This window comes from Podarcis pityusensis (assembly GCF_964106645.2).
Source record: "Podarcis pityusensis genome assembly, chromosome: 10".
Lineage (NCBI taxonomy): Eukaryota > Metazoa > Chordata > Lepidosauria > Squamata > Lacertidae > Podarcis > Podarcis pityusensis.
Genome location: NC_138035.1, coordinates 73,768,450 through 73,789,721, shown reverse-complemented (window position 1 = coordinate 73,789,721; position 21,272 = coordinate 73,768,450). Strand labels below are relative to the sequence as shown.

The 21,272-nt window shown below is 43.5% G+C and overlaps 1 protein-coding gene across 8 annotated transcripts in view; it reads right to left on the bottom strand.

Moving 5' to 3' along the window:
• FRMD4A (FERM domain containing 4A) overlaps nucleotides 1-21,272 on the bottom strand; it is a 411,715-nt gene that overhangs the window by 179,892 nt on the left and 210,551 nt on the right. The window lies entirely within an intron of this gene.

The window sequence follows — 21,272 nt, the reverse complement described above, 5'->3', positions numbered from 1 at the left end:
GCTTCTGGAATGGGAGCAGAACAACAAAGAACGGCCACCTTGGCTCGCTGCTCTTCCCTCGGCTTTCCGGCGCAGGAGCCGCGGAGACTGAAGGAAGAGGGCTGGCGAGACCGAGAGGATCCCCCGGGAGGAATCCGGGGCTCGGCCGAGTCCCCCGCGGCTCCTTCCTTCCCGCACCAACCCTTCAGTCCTCCCTCGCCACCGCGGCCAGTCGGTTAGATGCGAGCTCCCCCTGGCCAGGGCATGCGAAGTCTCTCGGCTTTTTACCTCGGTAACTAAAAGGGGCTAGTAGGTAGGAAAACCTTCGAGATGCTCTTCTGTCCGTGAATTCGTGTTCTCCCAGACAAGCAGCCCCAGGAACTGGAAAAAGATCAAGGGTGGGGAAGCCATGGCCGCATATGGCTGGACTACAACTCCCATCCCTCCCTGCCCCAACCACTGGCCAGCCATTCTTGCCACCCAAGCCAGGTCCCGAACTCTTTGTGGCTGTGAAGAGTTGAGCTTTGAAGACATGTTGAAGCAAACATAGAAGCAAGTTTGCTGAGTGTGAAAAGCAACTCAGATTTCTGTCAACCAGAATTAAAAAACAGCCTCGCTGATACGTGAGGGACTGATACCACCTGTACCGTCGTTGACTCTTTTTCAAGGTAATGCATCAAATTCTCATAGCCAACTCAGCAGTCGGGTATGAGAATCTGAGGCTGTCTTAAAATGCAAAGTCAAGTGAATTTTGATGATAATAACCTTGACATGGTGGCGAGTTGATGGATTGTGGTGATGGATTGTCTTTGCAGAGGTGGTAGCTGGTCTTGTAGATGATTTTATATGGCAAAGTTAAAACTTCCAGAGCATGGCCTGAGACAGGAGGAGATCGGCTGCAATTCTAGAGCCAGACCTCAGTCATAAAATAGGTACAGCAGTAACCAAGGAAAGAGCACATCAAACCATGTGGAGAGAATTCATCCTTCACTGGCAAATACAGCCTGTCCCTGCATATTTGGGCCTATGGGATAAGGCTTCCACATCACAGAATATGACTTGAATACATACTTGAGATTCAGCAATTGTCTAGAATTCAGCATGTTACGATTGGATGTTCAACCTTTTGAGCACATACTAAAATGATTACTGTATTGGCGAAACCAAAAGGACAATATTGGGGATGCGAATAAAACCCGTCCCTGGTAACACAGTGATCCCCTTTCAGCATCCGGTCCTTGTCTGCCTTTGCCCCACCTTTGGGGTCAGTTTTCTGGTCACGCTGGAGGGAGATAAAACGTTGGGTCATGCAGATGACTTCTATTCCAGGCTGCCCACCCACTGCTGCAAGTGCAGCTCATGCACCCACTCTGCCCCACTTGCTCAGCCATGCTGCTGCACCGCCCCACTCACTCAACCCCGGCCACCACCACAGGTCCAGAGCCCTCGCCTGCTCCCACCCATCGCCACAAGCTCAGCTTGCTCAGCTGCTGCCTCTCTCGCTCCCTTCACCCCATGCCGTCTCCTTCCTTGCTCCCTCACCCCCCTTGCCTGCCTCAGCCTGGAGCATGCGTAATCCATTGCCAGTGGGACAACAGACTAATACAAATAGTACAGAGAGAAATATTACAATGGATTCAGGAAGATTCTAAAAGCACCAATCATAAATCTTAAATGTTGAAGTTTTGCTTCAGTGTAAAATATTTTCTCTTCTTTGTGTCATGTCTGTAATCTAGATTGGTTCTAGAGACTGCTGTCCAAAAGGGGTGGCTGCAGTTACTTGATAGGCATTTGAAAATCCTCTCCTTGATTAAGTCATCCATGCCCATTTCTCTCTGTGCTGAATGAAGAAGCTGTGACTATGACCTTGCTATATGCTCACCCACAATGCCATTGCCCCCATTGCTTGCACAGCCTACTTCTGCTCTCAGATGGACCCATTGCAGGGTAATGCAGAATCAATCTGCAATGAATTTTTTTTGTAAAAAAAACAAAACCCCACAATTTTTATTGCTTTTAAACAAATACAATAACCATTAAACACTTATCTAGCAGTACCTCTAATGGTGTGTGTTTTATCCATTGTCTCTAGACCTACACTTAATCACCCAGCATTCAAACATTCAAATGTAACCTCTCCACTGAGAATATTGAGCAATTGGTACTGCATAAGGTGGTCTGGATTTTGGTCATTAACATAGCTAAAGAAAGGGGTCCACATTTCTCTATACATTATGCCTTCAATTGCCCTCCTGTGCAGGCTTCCTCAACGTTGGCACTCCAGATGTTTTGAGACTAAAATTCAGTAAGAAGCCTACTAGTTCACTGTGGCACAGGATGGAGTCTAAGTCTATTTCCAAAGATAGTAGGGCTAAGGCAGGATTTGGAGAAAAGGGTTGGCCTGTAATTGCGGATATAATGGAAATTACTCTTTTCCAAAAGTTTTTAACATAAGGGTATTCCCACCAAACATGAATAAATGAACCAAGCTTTCCACAGCCCTTCCAATATAAAGGAGAAAGAGAGGGATTACTTTTTGCCAGCCTGACTGGCATCCAGAGGATGACCTTGAGGGAGGCCTCTTGTTAGTGAGCTGAGATGGTTTAGAACGGGGAGTAGTCCAGTGCCTTTCAACTGGATGGCCTAAATCTGATTCCTATACAATTTGCAGGCTTCTAGCACCCCCACCCGCACTTCCTGATCTAATAGATTGCTGTAAATTTGGGAAGTGGCACCTTTTAGGGCATATGCTGGCCTGCTGCATAAGGATTCAAACAAGGGAAGTGTCTGTAGGCCCTCTGCCCTGCACTCCAAATGAAGTGCAAAAGAATGAGTCTGAGCTACCTGAAACCAGGTAGTATGAGTGTCTTTTAGTTTACCTTGCAATTTCTCTTGCAAAACTACAGTATATGGATTGTGTAAATGCCTACGTCCTCTCAATCCTTGAACAGTTGATAGTTATTTGTGCATCTAAAAGATGGATGATCCAGGAATGGGACCACTGGTGAAGGGCCACTGTTTTGTTCCATGTTCTCCACACCATCAATACTGATCTAGTAAATGGATTGTCTATTTTCCTTACTTCCTTCAAGGACAAAGGTAAGAAGGGGCAGCCTCTCATTGAAGGTGTCAAAGGGACCATGTCAAGTTGGACCCAAGGGTCCTGTGTTCTTCTGCTGAGCAATGGGATCAAGGATTTGATTTGAAAAGCAGAATAGTTACAGCAGTAATTCCCCATTCTATGCCATGTGGGACTGGATGCTGCAAGGCAAATTACCAAAAACTAAAGTTTCCTGTGAAGCCAAATTTCATCCCCACCCCATTGAGGAGGCTGCCTGTTGCCACCTCCATGATTCCTGTGCTCTAACATAATCTTCTTCCATTCAGTCTCCACTGGGCGATTCTGGCATGCTGCCTCAACATCAGATATGAGCTGAAGACTCAGCTGTGAGAACCGTTTGACAGTGGAATGGACTCCCTCAGAAGCTGGTGGAATCTCCTTCGTTGGAGGTTTTTAAGCAGAGGTTGGATGGCTATCTGTCATGGATGCTTTAGTGGAGATTCCTGCCTTGCAGTAGGTTGGACTAGATGACCCTTGCCTTGTGGTTGTCTGAAGTGACACAAACCATCAGCTTGGTGAAACACCATAGCAATTCTATTGTGCTAATAGAATTACCTGCTCATAGAGGCACACACAACAGAAACACAGCAGATGGGGTTTTCTAGGGTGGATCATTCTTATTCTTACACATCCTAAGAGTTAACTTTTGTGGATGTAAAAGGAAAGTATGCCTCCAATTTTTAATTCTGAAAAATTAACCATGCCTCCTCTAGCAGAACTCTGGAAAATGTTGCTTTCAAAGTGTGTGGAGTCTAGAGGAAAGCAAGTCCTGACAAGGCAGGAAATAAGCCAGGAGAAACTGCAGCTTCTGGGCATTCCTACAGCACCACAAATTTGACTTGAAGAAGATGGAAAGATGGTGAGATCAAATAAGAAGGGATGGCATTGCAGAAATGGAGGTGAGAGCATATGAGTCAATCCTGGCTGCTTGGCACCATAAGGGGATAATGGGCAGTATTTTCTCTCTGACAAGTGGGGCTAAGAAATGTGCTAAACCTGGGACTTGCAAAAGTGTCTGGGCATGCAATGATAAGAAAAGCTGAGCTACCCTTAATTCTGGATGATGGGTACATCCACAATTTTTAGCCAAGTTGAACAGAATATTCAGCCTCATATGAAATGTGTTTGTTCGTATATGCTTTGCTTGCCAAAACATGGGAGTAAATAATTAGTGAATGCATCATTCCAAACTATGATCTGAAATGTCCCTTATGGGCTGCTTCTAGAGACGGGCTAAGTGAACAATTGGTCTGACCTACTGAGACAGTTCTAACATTCTTATGTTTCATTCAGTCCTGACTTATGGTCAATTGCACTTTTGAGATTCTTAAATAGAGAGCCCAAAGCAGCAACCCAGAAACCACAGACAGCTCACTCAAAAATGCAAAGCGGAATCAGTCATAAAAGGCACCTAATTTGTGTAATGGGATCCAGCCGAGATGACCTGTAAACAACAGAGGGGATAAAACCTATAAAATACTAAGTGTCGTTGCACACTGTATTTCAAACTAGATGTAACTTCAAGTCAGCTGAATTGTTCTCAAGATGTTCCCAGTTTAGAGGCAGCAAAGGCTTTCTTTTTTTACCCGCCTCCTCAACTAGTTCCCAGGGCAATCTCCTGTGCAGGAATGGTGGGAACAGAGAAAGGATTTGGTCTTCGATGAAATATGCCTCCAGGGCTTCAGCTCAATTTTCACACAGAGTACACTTAAAATAATCTCTAAAAGCCAGCGGGAGAAGTCAACGCAATAACTCCTCCATTCATTAGAGTTAGAAAAGTGTGGTTTTGGCAGCATGCTGTACTGTTCGATAGGCACATTAAACAGAGCTGGGATGTCTATAACTCATGCTCAGTGTGAGGCAGCAGAATATTTAATGGGGGGAAATGCTGGGATTTTGTCCCATTGACCCTGGAAAGTGGGGCCTAGTGCAACACATATACATTTTATTCTTTCTAAGGTGCTCTCCTATTCAGCACAGTTGCCTTAGAAGGCTGAAAAGAGCAAACTATCCTATTATGGGATTCTTCTTCTTCTTCTTAGCCTGTCATTTTTAGTGTTTGAAATGAACTTTACAGGAAATCATTTTTGTGTGGAAAATGGTATACACATTTTGCGAAGAAGAAGAAGAAGAAGAAGAAGAAGAAGAAGAAGAGGAGTTTGGATTTGATATCCCACTTTCTCACTACCCAAAGGAGTCTCAAAGCGGCTAACATTCTCCTTTCCCTTCCTCCCCCACCACAAACACTCTGTGAGGTGAGTGGGGCTGAGAGACTTCCGAGAAGTGTGACTGGCCCAAGGTCACCCAGCAGCTGCATGTGGAGGAGCGGAGACGCGAACCCGGTTCCCCAGATTACAAGACTACCGCTCTTAACCACTTCACCACACTGGCTCTCAGAGAGAGATCTCTCGGCAAAATCTGAGAGAGATCCTCACCCACTGCATATATATATATATATATATAAAGGTCTCAGCTCTAAAACTATCACTATTCTCAGTCCTTCTATAAGTTGAACAAATTCATGTTGGCTGTGATTGTATTTTCATTTTCATTTGCAAGAGTTTAATAGAAGATTGTTCCAGTTTTACAAGGTAATCACCACAGGATTGCCTACAGTAAATCCCCACAGAGTGTAATCAGGACAGGCTTTCCCTGAAAACATTTTTCTGACCCCAAAAGACCACAGTCCTACGCATAATTGCATGCACACTAGTCTGGAAGTGTACTTAGGAAAGGACTGAGTGTATGCACTGAACCACAGCCCATTCAACCTAACACCTTAAAACTGCTATCCAAATTACAGGACATTATGATTGCCAAACCTTGTTTCAGTAGAGCTCTTGAGTAACTGTTTGCTTGTTTGAGAACATTTGAAATGGTAGTTATAGGAATTTTGTTTTTAAAAGCATTGCAAAGCATTTTAAAAGCATTGCAGCGCTCCATATAGCTGATAATTGTATCACATTTCTAACACCTGTATCCAGGAATTGGGGATGGGGGTAAGGGAGGCAGACAATGTGATTACTTCCTATAGTTGTGTCATCCCCTCCCAGCCGTTTCATGGATACAGACATTGACACTGCAGTGCTGGGGGAGATGACTATGTTAGTGCAGTTTGCCAATCACAGAGTCACCCAGCCAGTATTCCAGAATCTTTGTTCCCAGTTCAGCTCATCTGAACATGGATATGTTTGCAAGATGAAGCAAACTTCCAACTATACTTCTGAATTTGTCAGCATCCTCAAGCTCCTTTTTTCATCATATTGTTTCTGGTACTCTATAGTCACTGGAGTAGCAACCGGCTTACAAGTTTCCATGCCATTGTACTCCAGCAGATCCTGAATTTTACTGCTTTGGCTGATCAGAAAGAGCCTTATTTCTCTCTTTCTATCTATGTGCCCAGATATTTTTCCACTAACCCTATATCCTTGATCTCAAAATGTGCCTTTAAACCTTTTTCAAAATTTTCTTTCTGTTTATCTGAACCATATATCAGCAGATCATCAGCATACAACCAAATGACTAATTCAATCACCATCATTACAAATATGCAAAAAACGATTAGCTTTGCTTTGCTCAAATTTAAAACCTCTCAACAGTTTTTGATTCCAGAATCTAGCTGCTTGCTTAAAACCATAAATGGCCCTTCTTAGTCTTCACAGGTAGTTTACAATCAGGGCCAGCAACTTGAATGAAGTTGAATTGAGTGTTGGGCTATTGCTGAAATGAGCAGCAGAAAAGGAAATGAAGTTTTCACATTTTGTTATCAAAAGTGACCTCTATGGTGACCTAGAAGAAGAAACTTACATGGTTCAACCACAGGGTTTTGTGAAAGACCTGGGTTTAGTGTGTAAACTGACAGTATGCACTAACATGTGGTTAAAATATTTTAAATAAATATATCTATGTAATAATGCTTTGTTTTTATCTAGTGCAGAGTCTGCACTGAATGAGATGCAGAAAGCATTAGGTTCACACATCCACCCCTTTCCCCATCCTTTGTGTGCAGGGGAGGGAGACTGAAAGAATCCACTTTTGATCTCAAATAAGCGGCATTTTCCTGCTACGCTGGAATTCAGAAAGCTGACTCTCATAACTCTACTTGGTTCCAACAAGCCAGAATCAAACCATAGTTTCAGAACTTACTTTGCTCACTACTAGCCATGCTTAGAATAAATCCAAGTTTCCTAAATGCAGTCTATGGTGAATTCAAAACCAAAAGTGAAAATTTTCCATTTCCTTCCCTGACACATAATGAAGAAACAGTAGTGAGGGTGCAAGCCCATGGTAATTTTTCTAATTCTAAACCATGATTTAGCATTAAACCCAAACTAGGCTTCAAAAATCCATAAAACTACTAAAAAATCCATAAAGCTGCTGTCAATACCGTTATCCTCATTCTTCAAATGGGGTGTAGAAGAAGCTTGAAAGATGGTGGCCTGCCTAAGGATTTTAATAGACTTCTTGGCTCACAGCTCATACTCTAAATCACCACAATACCCCAGCTTCATTTGCACTGGAAGGACAGCATGTGCATTATATGTATGTACATGTTAGAAATGCTTTAAAAGGTTTCTAATTTTAATTATTCATTTTTATTTGTCCAGTATACAGATTTATACCTGTGATGGGAAATCCCTCCCATTTTCTATACCGTAGTACCTCAGGTTACTGACGTTTCAGGTTACAGACACTTCAGGTTACAGACTCCGCTAACCCAGAAATAGTACCTCGGGTTAAGAAATTTGCTTCAGGATGAGAACAGAAATTGTGCGGTGGCAGTGCGGCGGCAGCAGGAGGCCCCATTAGCTAAAGTGGTGCTTCAGGTTAAGAAAAGTTTCAGGTTAAGAATGGACCTCCGGAACAAATTAAGTTCTTAACCCGAGGTACCACTGTATAGTAAATCACAATAAAACCCCAATCTCCAAGCAGTGGAAGATTTCAGGGGTTCCAGGTGTGTGATTAAGGAGAAGAGGTTTGTGTTTCCTTTTGGGAATGAGGCGAGCGGAGACTGTGGTGCCTTTATGATAGATGGTTTATTTACACATATATGTAACCTGAGTCTACAATAGAGGGGTTCACAGCATTAACACCCCCAAAGAGTCTTGTTTCTTCCATAGCCACAGCCTGGGATTCCAGCAGAAATCGGCCAGCGTGCTCTGGTTCTCTGGCTTTCCAACCTTCAGCTTTTTGCCTTCAGCTTCTGGCTCCTGCAATTCCTTCCCTAACCTCTCTATTCTAAACTCTGGCTTTATCTGTTTAAGGCGGCAGGGTGGGTGTGCGTTCTTCGCTCAGCAGTGCCATGATCCTTTGTTCTCTTAATGGCCCATCAACCAGGCAGCTAGTCTGGCTATTTCCCAGAATTTGAAGGCTTGATTAGTTTATAACACTTGCTGGATCCAGGGATTATAGGAGTCTGGCATCCACAAACTCATAACAATATAGTAATTCATCAGTTCCATAGAATCTGACATTTAATTAAATAGAGCCTATTGCTAAGAATTATAATGTCATAAAAGCCATTCTTAAATAAATGAACAATCCATCCAGAAGCATTTCAATGTTTAGACTGCAATCATAAGACTGAATTCCTATGAACACTTACTTGGGAATAAGTCCCATTGATTTCAGTTGGACTTTTGAGTAAGCAAACATAGAAGCAGCTTGCATGCGTGCTTAGTAGGATGGATGGATGAGGTATGGCACCTTGGGTGGTCTGTGCCTAAAAAAGCTGCCCTTTAAATCGTTTCATAAATCAATCACTGTTCCTTTAAAATAAATGAAACTTACTTCCAAGTTTACTGGTGCAGCACACACTCTGAAGGCAAGTGTGGTATCTTTGGTTTAAAAGATCAGGCAGCAGATGGCGGGAAGAGCCCCCGACAGCCCAGAGCAGAGCAGACAGTTACTGAGATGGATGACTCTAGCTTGGTATGAGGGAGGTCCCAATGTTCATACCAGGACTGTAACCGAAGGAGAAGGCCTGAAGGCCTGAAATATTAAGGAAATGAACATATGGATCTCAGTTTTTTAAAAGTCAACCAGTTAACCAGCCATTCTCAGCCTGGAAATATAGAACCATTTACTTGTGGTGCGAGCCACACCTGTGGCTCTCCGATGGCTCCTTGCCTCAGCCAGCTTGGCAGAAAGTAAACAAAGCCAAGCTGGAATTGACACAGGTATGCCAGTGCACACTGGACAAAGAGCAGGCCCACCCTCTTCTGAACGGGGAAACTTTCAACCACGCTGGCAACAAACAAACAAATCAGACACCCACCTCAAAAGGCCTAGATTGAAGAAAGCAGGCGTGTGGAACCCTTTTCAGCCTGAAAGTTGCATCCCTTTCGGGAACAATAGTGGTGGGTGTGGCCAGAGGCAAAAGTGGGTAGAAAAATTAATGTAAATGTACCTATGCCAATAAAGCTTTGAGAATCTGACACACCTCTCTATCCTCCATCCAGACAACCAAGGCTGTATCCTGACCTTTCAAACATCATTAGAATGATATTAGCTATATCGTTCTAAAACATCACAGGGCATACCGTTAAATTAAAGGGGTTCCTTACCTTTAACAACGCAGTCTCCCCACTGTCGGGTCCTGGTTGCTCTGCAGAACCCTCTAGTGTCACATTATAGTAACACATTTTTAATTTTCAAGAAAACGTACTGCATTCATTGCATTATGAAAATCATTCCTTAACCCTTTGTTAGGAACCATGAGTGTAGATCCACCCCATGAGGCATTATCAGAGTTCCAGGACACAATTCAGCCAGGCCAAAACACAAGGGGGGCAAAGTAGGTCCAGTAAGAGACATGACATATCTCACCTAAATGTATGTATTATTAAAAATATTTTATCATAAAATAGGCAAGGGTGTTGGGGTTGGGTTTTTTTTACTCATTTTATTCCATTTTTTAAGGCTGAGAATGGCATTGAAAAATCTGGAAAAGTATGCAATCTGAAGGCTTAGATTGGGAAGTGCAAATTAGACTAGTTTACTGAAAAATGCAAACCAGATAATTTTTTTGTCCATCTGTAGTTGGAAGCAGCATGTTAAACTGCTTGACCAAGGACTCGTATCTTCTTATGTTATCATATTAGACCATCAACAGCAATGCTGAGAGGATTTGCAGAGTCCTTTTAAGGATATATATGCATTCCTCTTTTTATTAAAAAAAAATCAAGACTCAAAAGCACAGGTTCCCTTAAGTAAGAGAGAACTGGGTCTCTGAAAATGTTATTTTAATAACTTCATGCAGCAATATTTTAGGCTAAATATAAACAGGATATGCTGTTTTACATCACTAAAATCTGTTTGATACATATGGAAATCTATGCAAATTTAATAATTAATTCCTCAACAAAAACTCATACAATTAATCAGTTGATTTTTGTTTAGTTGGATGCAAAGCCTCTGCATTGCAATGTTCATTAGCAGAAATGTTTGTACTGCACCAAACTTGTCATGTAGCAGCAAGCAGTGGCAGCAAAAGAGTGGCAGCACAATCCCACGTGAAGCGTGTAGGGAGAAGATATGTTTAGAAAAGGGAACTGATGAATTATCTGGATTAAAGAGTCTAGACAAGGGAGGGCTTTTTAATCATGATGGAAGATGAAGATGAAACAAATCTTAATGGCAGAACAATATTCATTGAAAATCATTCACTGATCATTTTAGGCTCCCAGTTTGCAGCAGGCCCAACACCTTCTCTTGCCTTTTGCAAAAACTTATTTCCTTAGCGCTTATGAGGGAAAGCAGATAAAATACTCTGATGATTGACAAAATAAAATAAAATATGGCTTGTCTGCACCCTTTCTGCTACCGCAGCTGTCCTTTGACAAGATGGATGTTTTATTCCAAGCCACGCTACTGCCAACACATTCCAAAGGCAGAGAAAAGGGATTAAAAGCTATTGAGGCAAGACAAATTTATAGAAAAATTAAACAGAACAAGTGAGAACATTGACTCTGGACACACCATATGCATCATATTTTTGGTGCTGTGTAAACCAAAAGACACGCAGGATTGCTGGAAATAAAGAGCACCATGTTCTGAAATAGTGGGTAAGCACAGATTTGCTTTCCATAGAAGCAATCAGCCAGAGAGGAAGGGACCTGAGCGCACTGCTCTGTCTGTGCACACAGTGCAAAAATTATCTTGTGGTACGTTTCATATTTGAGGCACTTGGTTTTTCCTGCACAGAGATTGTGTATAGTCTTAAAATAGAAGCCGTGTTCCCCATACTCCATGTCTCTCTTTCTCACAGGCACCACCCCCACCCCTTCATTCATCCGATGTCATGGACTGGCTGGATGCAGAGGAATGGTGGGAGGAACCAGCTGGGGAACCCCCAAGGGAAGAAGGCTCAGAGCCTGAGGAATGGTGATGGGTCAATGATCGGTGGTCAGAGAGAGAAGAGGGAGAAGACTGGGAAGAGGAGGTGTTAGAAGCCGAAGAGGTAACAGGGTTTAGTGTCTTTTTTATTTGTATATATTTTATTTGTATATATTGCTTGTTTTATGTTGCTATGGCCGTTGGCTAATGCGAATAAAGTTTATCTTATCTTATCTTATCTGCATGTTGGACATAATCTGTATTGGTGCCTACATGTGTAGTGCTAGAGAACACGCCTGATAATCTGTCAAAATAACTGGTGAAACTGGAGGGTAAAAACCACTGGTTATCAGGTGTACATGGCATTCTACATGTTCAGGTGCCAAAGCATTCCGTCCACTGAACCTAGGTGAGTCCAAATGCCAAGCAGGGAGCAAAGAGAGGGAAGTTTGCTCTGGGGGCAGAACGGATGGGCAGCTTCCATTCTGCTCATTCAGGATACAGCGTGTGTAAAAAAGTGACTCAGTGATTAGCATGGGAATGTCTGCAGGATTTTTACTAGTGCTACATCACAAGGGGTTGACCTTATATCGTAGTACATGAATATATTTAAATAAATTAGAAAGTGAAATATAGCAGTTCACTATGGAACGCTCTTTGTAACTCCAAATCTTAGAGTAAAATGTCAGAAACTTGGCAGACATACACACTTCCTAAGATTTCAATATATATATACAGTATATATTTAAAACAAACCTCTGATCATATATAAAGTTTTTTGTTTTTGCTTATGGAGAATCAGTGGAGAATGGAGGGGCCACTGCATGTGAGTATCAAATAATTATGGCATCATAAGGGTCTCTATCTGTCACAGAAACACATTCTTATCACTGTGCATGTTACATGGGTTTGGGGATGAGGTGAAGGGTTATTGGAGCAGATTCCCAAAGTGACAGCTGTTAGTGGGCTACTGCCAAGGGGAAACATTCTACCATTGTTTTGACTCTCGTTCCTGAAACAATTACAAGAAGAATGTCTTTCTTTCTTTCTTTCTTTCTTTCTTTCTTTCTTTCTTTCTTTCTTTCAAAAATGTGCAATTTGGCATGCTTTAAAATGTTCCTAAATATAGAGCCTAATGAAGGAAAGGAGAGAGCCCAGTTTTGAAGGAGATGCATTTTAAATGAACCCATTTTGTTTATGCTGCAGTCGAGTATCGTTTTACTGGTGTGGCTGCTCATACATCACTGTGCTAATGAGGCAATGAGTAACCAGGCGACACAAGGCCTGCTTTATTTCCAGATCCTACAACTTCAACCAATTGAACAACCAGAGTAACGGGACAGGGCCAAGGCATGGATGAAATACTACTACTAGTAGTACTACTGCTGTTACTACTAATAGGAACTCTTCTCAATATACTAGCTCCATCAGTTGTGGTGACTTTAATCATACACAGAGGACCACATGTGACAGAAATGAGTCGACGAGCTTAGGAAAGAAATAGCTGGGATCTCACCCCCAGCTTCTCCTTGCCTCCCTACCACCATCACTGCAACCTGTGCATCTTCTCTCCCTAGCAAGGGGGAAAAAAGAGGATTGGAGATACTGATGATGCCTAGTGAAGACAAGCAATCAAATCAATGGCACAATCTCTAATGCTCTTTCTTCTAAATTAAGTAATCTACACTCAGAAACTGAGATCCTGTTGTGTGTCAGAGCTATATCAGCTCTGAGTTTGAGAGAGAGACTGGTTGAAGTCAGTAAGGGAAAAATCACTGGGTTTCTTGCTTGAGTTAGCTGGAACTTGGGCAGCTTGGGGAGGCTCACACAAATTGTACTTGGGGGATCTGCTGCTTGCTGAAGGAGTGCCTTTTTGTTCCCACAGAGTAGATTTTTAAATAAAGCAAGTAGTACAAAACCACCACAAGACTCCAGTGCTTTCTCCTCTAAAGCAACCTAAATCCAGTAGAGCTTATTCTGCTGGAATTTCTCACCACTTGGCTACAAACATGAGAACAAATAAGCACTCTCAGCCCTCCGAATGACTGCATATGTGCCAGTGTTTTGAGCATAAGCTGACAGGACATATAAGGAGCTGCCTGATATTGAGCCCGGTCCAGTTGTGGCCAGCGGGGTGGCATGAGTGGGGCTGCATTGCTCTCCTGGCTTCTGACCACCACAGGCCACTTCTGCTTACTAGGAAAAGGAACGGCAAAGGAGCTTGGCGGTTGCAGGCATGCATGGGGTCAAGAGCCAACACAAGCTGCTGTGCTTGCACCAAGCTGAGTTTGCTGCTGCCTTGTCCTTCTCTCCCTCTCAGGAAGCAACAATAACAGTGTTTGGAAGCTGGGAGAGCAACCCAGATCCACCTGTGCCACCCTGGTCAACTCCACCTTCTACCCTAGAAAACAGCAATTTTGGAAGGTCTCAGGGGGACTTATTTCCCAGGCGTGTTGCCAGGAGTTGCCAGAGACGGAATATGCAAAGCATGCATTCTGTAGAATCAGAGAATTGTAGAGTTGGAAGGGATGAGGGTGGGCATCTAGTTCAACCCCCTACAATGCTGGAATCTTCTGCGCAATGTGGAGCTCAGACTCATGACCCTGAGATTAAGAGTCTCATGTTCTACGGATAGAGCTCAGTCGGTTATGGCTCCTCCAAAGTTATGTGATCAGGTCTTTACATCAAAGCAAAGCCAAACAACCCTTGACAGAGCTAAATTATGTTTACTGCTAAAACTAATGCTTGCATTGTTACATTGTCAGTTGGTTAGAGCATGGGCTGATAATGCCAAGGTAGCAGGTTCCATCTCCATATGGGACACCTGCATTGCAGGGGGTTGGACTAGATGATCCCCAGGGTCCTTTCCAGCCCCACAATTCTATGATCTCTATGATCCCCATGTACTTGAGCATATTGAAGACTTCTGTTAATTTGCAGCACCATCAGTAATTATTAGCAATAAGTGCACTATTATGCTCTGAAACACAGCACTGCCAATTTGCTATTTCATAATGAAACACAGTGGAAATGGAATGTGTAGATGAAAAATGTACTCCCAGCTTACCAAGAAGCTAAGAATAATCACGCGACCCCTTCCCTCCCCCCACCTGCCCTGGAAGGGATGTAAAGCCAGGCGTCAATCAACTGCCATGCTTGTTAGCGAAATAGTGGATTTGGGGGCTATTTACTACCCTAGGCAATGCTCTTTCTTAGCATTTTCAGCTAAGCATGAAAATGCATGTGTATTATTTCTCAAACCTAGCTGACATTAGGGCTTGAAACAGCCTAGTAAAAAGTGAAAAGTGGCATTTAAACTTAATTATAGGTTAACGCTACAGAGCAAGGTAAACCAAAATATTTTTGTTGAGGACAAGGGTCCCCCTAATCAATAGAAATGCAAATTAATATTCTCCTAGCAAGGACTATGCAGATATGTACAACATGGCCAGACAGTTATTTTGTAATGCCAAAAATCATATGGGGATGGGGAGGGTAGTTCTGTAGCTTTAAAATGGACATTAAATAAAAAAAAAAATATTATTTAGACCCCAAACATCTGGCTGGGTTTCACCAGCCACTCTTTTAGAGGGAAAATAGAAAGAGATCCATAATATGCTTTCTCTTGCATTACAGGTCTGCCAATGCATATGTGTTTTGCACTTGTAGGTCCAACATTATAGACATGATTCCACCAAATATCCATGTAGCTCCTCTTTGCTGCAGAAATAAAAAAGGGCTGAGGAGAAATAGCATGTTCCCTATTATTACTTCAAACAACCATGTTGACCATGATGTCAGGCAGGAGTGCAGTCTTCCAGATGTTGTTCCCTTCATCTCTGAACACTGGTCATGACAAGAGTCCTACAACCTCTGGAAGGCCACAGGGTAGCCAACTCTGAGGTAGAGGCATGTTGCTCCTACCTGAACACTTATTTTCTGGCTGCCAAACTGGGAAAACGGGTTCATTCTGGTCCTCACTGCAGCCCTTCATACCAGTGAAGACAATGCCCACTCCCATTAAGCACCTCAGCTGCTAAGGCAGGACATGTTGTTGTTGTTGTTTAGTCGTTTAGTCGTGTCCAACTCTTTGTGACCCCATGGACCAGAGCACACCAGACACTCCTGTCTTAACAGCATCATCTTTTAAGAATTTAAATAGTTCAGCTAGGATGTCATCACTTCCACTGGCCTTGTTATTAGCAGTGCTTTCTAAGGCCCATTTGACCTCACTCTCCAGGATTTCATGCTCAAGGTCAACAACCATACAATCTGGGGTATCTGGGACATCCGTATCTTTTTGGTATAATTCCTCTGTGTATTCTTGCCACCTCTTCTTAATGTCTTCTGCTTCTGTTAGGTCCTTACCACTTTTGTCCTTTATCATGTCCATCGTTGTGTGAAATGTTCCTTTCATATTTTCAATTTTCTTGAACAGATCTTTGGTTTTTCCCATTCTATTGTTTTCCTCTATTTTTTTGCACTGCTCGTTTAAAAAGGCCCTCTTGTCTCTCTTTGCTATTCTTTGGAGGTCTGCATTCAATTTCCTGTATCTTTCACTATTTCTCTTGCATTTTTATTGCCTTCTCTCCCCCGCTATTTGTAAGGCCTCGTTGGACAGCCACTTTGCTTTCATGCATTTCCTTTTCATCGGGATGGTTTTCGTTGCTGCCTCCTGTATAATGTTGTGAGCCTCCATCCATAGTTCTTCCGGCACTCTGTCCACCAAATCTAAATCCTTAAACCTGTTCCTCACTTCCACTGTGTATTCATAAGGGATTTGATTTAGATTGTATCTTACTGGCCCAATGGTTTCCCTTACTTTCTTCAGGTCAAGCTTGAATTTTGCTATAAGAAGCTGATGATCTGAGCCACAGTCAGCTCCAGGTCTTGTTTTTGCTGACTGTATAGAGCTTCTCCATCTGTGGCTACAGAGAATATAATCAATCTGATTTCGATGCTGCCCATCTGGTGATGTCCATGTGTAGAGGCAGGACATAGGAAAGGCATAAACCTAATTCACACGCAACATTAACCCATGGCTTAGTATTATGTGCACAAGTAGAAAGTTGCCTTGGGCTCGTGTGCTGACTTTCCTCTCCTGCTTAGTGAAGCATGCAAGCCTCAATCTCATGGTTTGAAGTTGGGTTATTTGGAAACTTACCAGATTCTGTTTTATGCCACAATTGCTCATTGCCATGTAACAGCAAAGCAGGCAAACAAGGCAAATGAACAGGAAGAAAATGAAAAAGACATGTGCCTCTCATTACACCTCACTAACCTCTCTAAGGGCCAAACTGCAAGTTAGGTGGAGACCCATGATCAGACCATCTGAAGTTTAGGAACAGAGGAAGCTGCCTTGTACTTAATCAAACCATGTTTCTTCACCTAAAAGCCATGGCCACGGCTAATAGAATCATTGAGTAAGGGGCTTGCTTTGGAGAATTGGTACTGGGAGAAATAATTAAACTCCCCACCCAATTACAAACACAGACACCACACGGCTGCTTTTAGAAAGAGAAACAGGTATTAACATGTACTTTGGCCCTCTGATGACACAGCCACTGGCAGATGTTTTCCCTTGCCACTGTCATCCCTGCAAGCCTCCCAAACTGTCCCAAACTCATTCATTTCTTGATCTCTAAACACTTTACTTTGTGCAAAAGAAATCATACTAAGTGATAAAACAAGAAAAGAAAGATTAATATAATGGTGGCTAACACAATGGCCTTTACCCCACTGATTCTGGCATCGTCTGCCAGCAAGCCATAAATCCTAGTCAATGGGAAACCAAGTCCTGTTCAGATATTTGTACTGGCAACTGTTCCCCACTTGGAAAGGATATTTTCTTCTCGGCATGACAACAAAACGTCTTCAATAATAACAATAAACTCTAGAAAATGTACATATATAAAGATACCGTCTGTTGTCAGAGGACTCATACAGCTAGACCACTAATTTTGTAGACCCCTTTTCTTTCTTTATAATATCATACATTAAAGCTGGGGAATCTATTTCTCCTCTAATAACTTTTGGAATTTCAACAAATCTTGGTGCTGGTGGATGGATGCATCAAGGCCGCTTTCAAGAATTTTTCTTGAAAGGAAAAATAAAAGAGGCTGTAGCAAAGCTGTTCTGTATTATGATCAATCACGGCTTAATCAGATTTGATGCTTAAACAGGACAGGCAGAATTGTTCAGCTGCAACAGATTGTTTTCTGTTTGTCTGAAGTCATCCTGGGTTTCTCCTCCCCCCCCCCCACCCCCGGCAGCTTCCTGTAGCGTTACATGTAAGAAGATAATGAGAAACAGGAGAGAATGTGGGCAAAATTATTCTTGTCCGGTACATGGCAGAATATGCAATTCAGGAAATTATGAGACCAATTAAATGAAGCAGCCACTGTGTCAGATACTTTGTTCAAAAAAGAAGGGGAGGGGGGAGAGAGAGGGTGTTCAGTAAGACACATGATGCCAAATTCCTTATCTTTACAACACTGAGAATTGCTGCGTCTGAGAGAAGAGAGTGTAGGAGAAGGAGCTGAGTAGCAGCCTCTCTGGGCTGATTCACACCTTAAGGACAGAGGTGGAATTGTAACTCAGAAGGAGGCAGCCTCTGGCCCCCGTGGACAATTGACAGGCTACGTTCTCAGTCTGCCATCATGCAGACACACCAAGAACTAAAGACCTGGGCAGAGCCAATAGCTAAAGCACACGATCTTCTTCACAGGCCACACATGGAAAATATTTTCAAGGGATTAAACATTTGCAAAACAGGTAATTTCCCCTAACCTCGCTCATAAGACAGGCTAGGGAAGTATGCCCATTTTACAGATGGAATACAGTAGTGAGGTAAAGTGATGTCTATGAAGACCAGTTGCTGGGAATTGTGGGTGGGAACGTCTCCTGCTTCCCAAAGGTATCTGGATCTGGGTAGCAGCTTTCAGTTTGAAACTGGAAGATCAACCTTTGCATGATTCAACTATTTTTTTAGTTCTGTGTGAGCACCTATCTTTTTTAAAAAGCAGTTATTTTTCCTATTGCCTGGTATTGGATTGCAATTACAGTGGTACCTCGGGTTACAGATGCTTCAGGTTACAGACTCCACTAACCCAGAAATAGTACCTCAAGTTAAGAACTTTGCTTCAGGATGAGAACAGAAATCGCGTGGCGGCAGCAGTGGGAGGCCCCATTAGCTAAAGTGGTGCTTCAGGTCAGCGGCGTAGCGTGGGTTGTCAGCACCCGGGGCAAGGCAAGTAATTTGCACCCCCTAACCCGGGGCAAGGCAAGTAATTTGCGCCCCCTAACCCCTAACCTGCCGCCGCTGCCAGCTTCTTCTTGCTGCTGCCTGGGCTGGTCTGGTGTGGTTCTCTCCCGCGCTCAGCTATCTGGGACTATCTGTCCCTCCCCCAGATAGTCCCTCGCTCTCTCTCCGCACCACACGCCTGGCACCCACCCCCTCCACCACACGCCTGGCATCCCTCCCCCAGATAGTCCCTCACTCTCTCTCCGCACCGCACGCCTGGCACCCACCCCCTCCACAGTGGGCGGCGACCCAGCGGCTCGGATCGGATTCGCACAGCCAGCACTGCAGTGAGAGAGAGTGAGTGAGCCAGGTAGGGGCAGAGAGCTGCGAGTGCGAGCGCGCCCCCCCCAGATGTTGCGCCCGGTGCGGCCGGCCCCCCCCCGCACCCCCCACGCTACGCCACTGCTTCAGGTTAAGAACAGACCTCCAGAACAAATTAAGTTATTAACCCAAGGTACCACGGTAATAAGTATGGACCCATAGAGGAGTTACACTTTGAGCCATTTTAATATAAATATTTCTGTGGTGAAGATCTCAGCGGCTGCCCAAAAAAGAGCAGAGTACAACAAATTAAAGGAAACTCTTTAAAGCTGCATCTGAAGACCTGCCCAATCAGAAAATTGTCCCCACTGCACCCCCCCCCAAACTAGATGCCCTTAACGTTGAATTCCTTATCTGTTTTGAGGCACAGGCGGACACTCCCCTTAAAAAAGAGATTTTATTGTGGCCACTCTGAATAGATGGCCTTTACAGTGTTTATGTTTTCTCGCAACCACAATAGATTAGAACCCTATTCAGAAAAAAAGGAGGGAGTATTTATTTACGCAGCTGTGTGTGAGCCATTTGTGGACAGGTGCAGACTGTAGCTCTGGGACATTGTGTGGTATAAAAAGAATGGGATTCACATCAATTGGTGGAACATCCTGCTGGCAAGACTTGATTTCATGAACAGACCTCAGAATCAAGACGGGTTCTTTACTTTCTGAGATCAGAGGCTGATTTAGGGAAGCACGACTGGTTTGGTCCCACTGGGTGCAGAGTCTCAGGGCCACTGCGGGGGGGGGGGGGTGCAACTAGGATGTAGAATGGAAGGGGAAAGGTGGAGGGGAGCACAGGCTCACAGGGCACCACTGAAATGTGAGACCCTAAGATCTTCCACTGGTGAGATGGTCTAGGAGAGAACATCTCCTACTCATTTAGAATATGCACACTGAGCATGGAAGGGCAGGCACCCTGACAGACGGACAGCCCTATTTTATAAAGCAATACCCATTTCCCCAAAACAAACCCCACCCCTTTGGAGCCTCTCCTGAAGGATCTGTCTTCCACCCAGCTGCTAATCTGACTGGTGCCACCTCCGTCGCTCTCTTCCACTTCCTGCCACACATGGGCTCAAACTACCAGCAAAGGGTCTTCCCCAATCGTGCATAAAGCAAAGGCCCAATTTGTACAGCAAAAGGGGCACATGGTTGAGGCAACTTTTCTTTTCTTTTTTGTATTATTTCTATTAAGTTAGAAACATATACAGTAACATACTACAATGAAGCATACCCATCAACAGAAACAGAAATCAAAGCTCTGAGCTCATTGGGCAGACACTTCTTGAGGGGAGAAGCCTCAAATTAAATAAATAGATGAAATAATATTTCTTCAAAGACATCATCTTAAAACCTGGAAACCTGTGCACAGTTCCACCACATGTGTGAAAAGGGCCCCTTGTGCCAACGCCCTGGCCAACCAACAGGTAGGTACGATTCATCAGTATGAGCTATTTTGATTGAAAAACTTCTTCTGGACTTCAGTAGCCCATGAAGGAACACCAGCTGACCATTAGCAAGCAATTGAGTACAACCAACAGTCACTGGACAGCTTTTACACTGCATTAGCAAGTGAAGAGTAGGTAGTCATAAAGGTCAAGGATTCTGGACTACACCAAGTATGCTCTAACCCAATTTATTATTTTCTCTCTCTACTTGTGTAGGGATCCCATGTGATCTCCTATCCTGGCATGGAAGCACTGACCAAGCTGAAACCTGCTTCGTTTTCAGAATGCCTTTGGGCTATTCTCTAGGCTCTGTTCTAAAGTTGGCAGGCAAAAGGCAAGTTTACACCAGCTAATACATTATTTCAAATGACCCTGAGCCCAAACATAGCTGAACACATTCTCACTTCTAGTAACACACTGCACAAATAATGCCTGAGACCATCCATATACCAACTGAGACCGTTGTTGATTCCATCTAGCCCAGTACAATCAACAGTACATCTGCCGGCAGAAGCTCTCCAACGTGTCTGACAAAGTCTTTCCTAATCCTTGAGATTTAAGATTGTTTTAACTTGAGATGCTGGCAACTAAAACTAGCACCCTCTTTTTGCAAAATGGATGCTCCGCCACTGAGCTGTGGGTCCTAGTCTCTCTTACATATGAAAGTGAAGTGATTATCATGCAACTATTGAAAAGGTGGAAGGGCAACAGCAGTTGTGATTCCTGTAACCAACAACTGATTAGGGAGGAAGCATTCTCAAGATCTC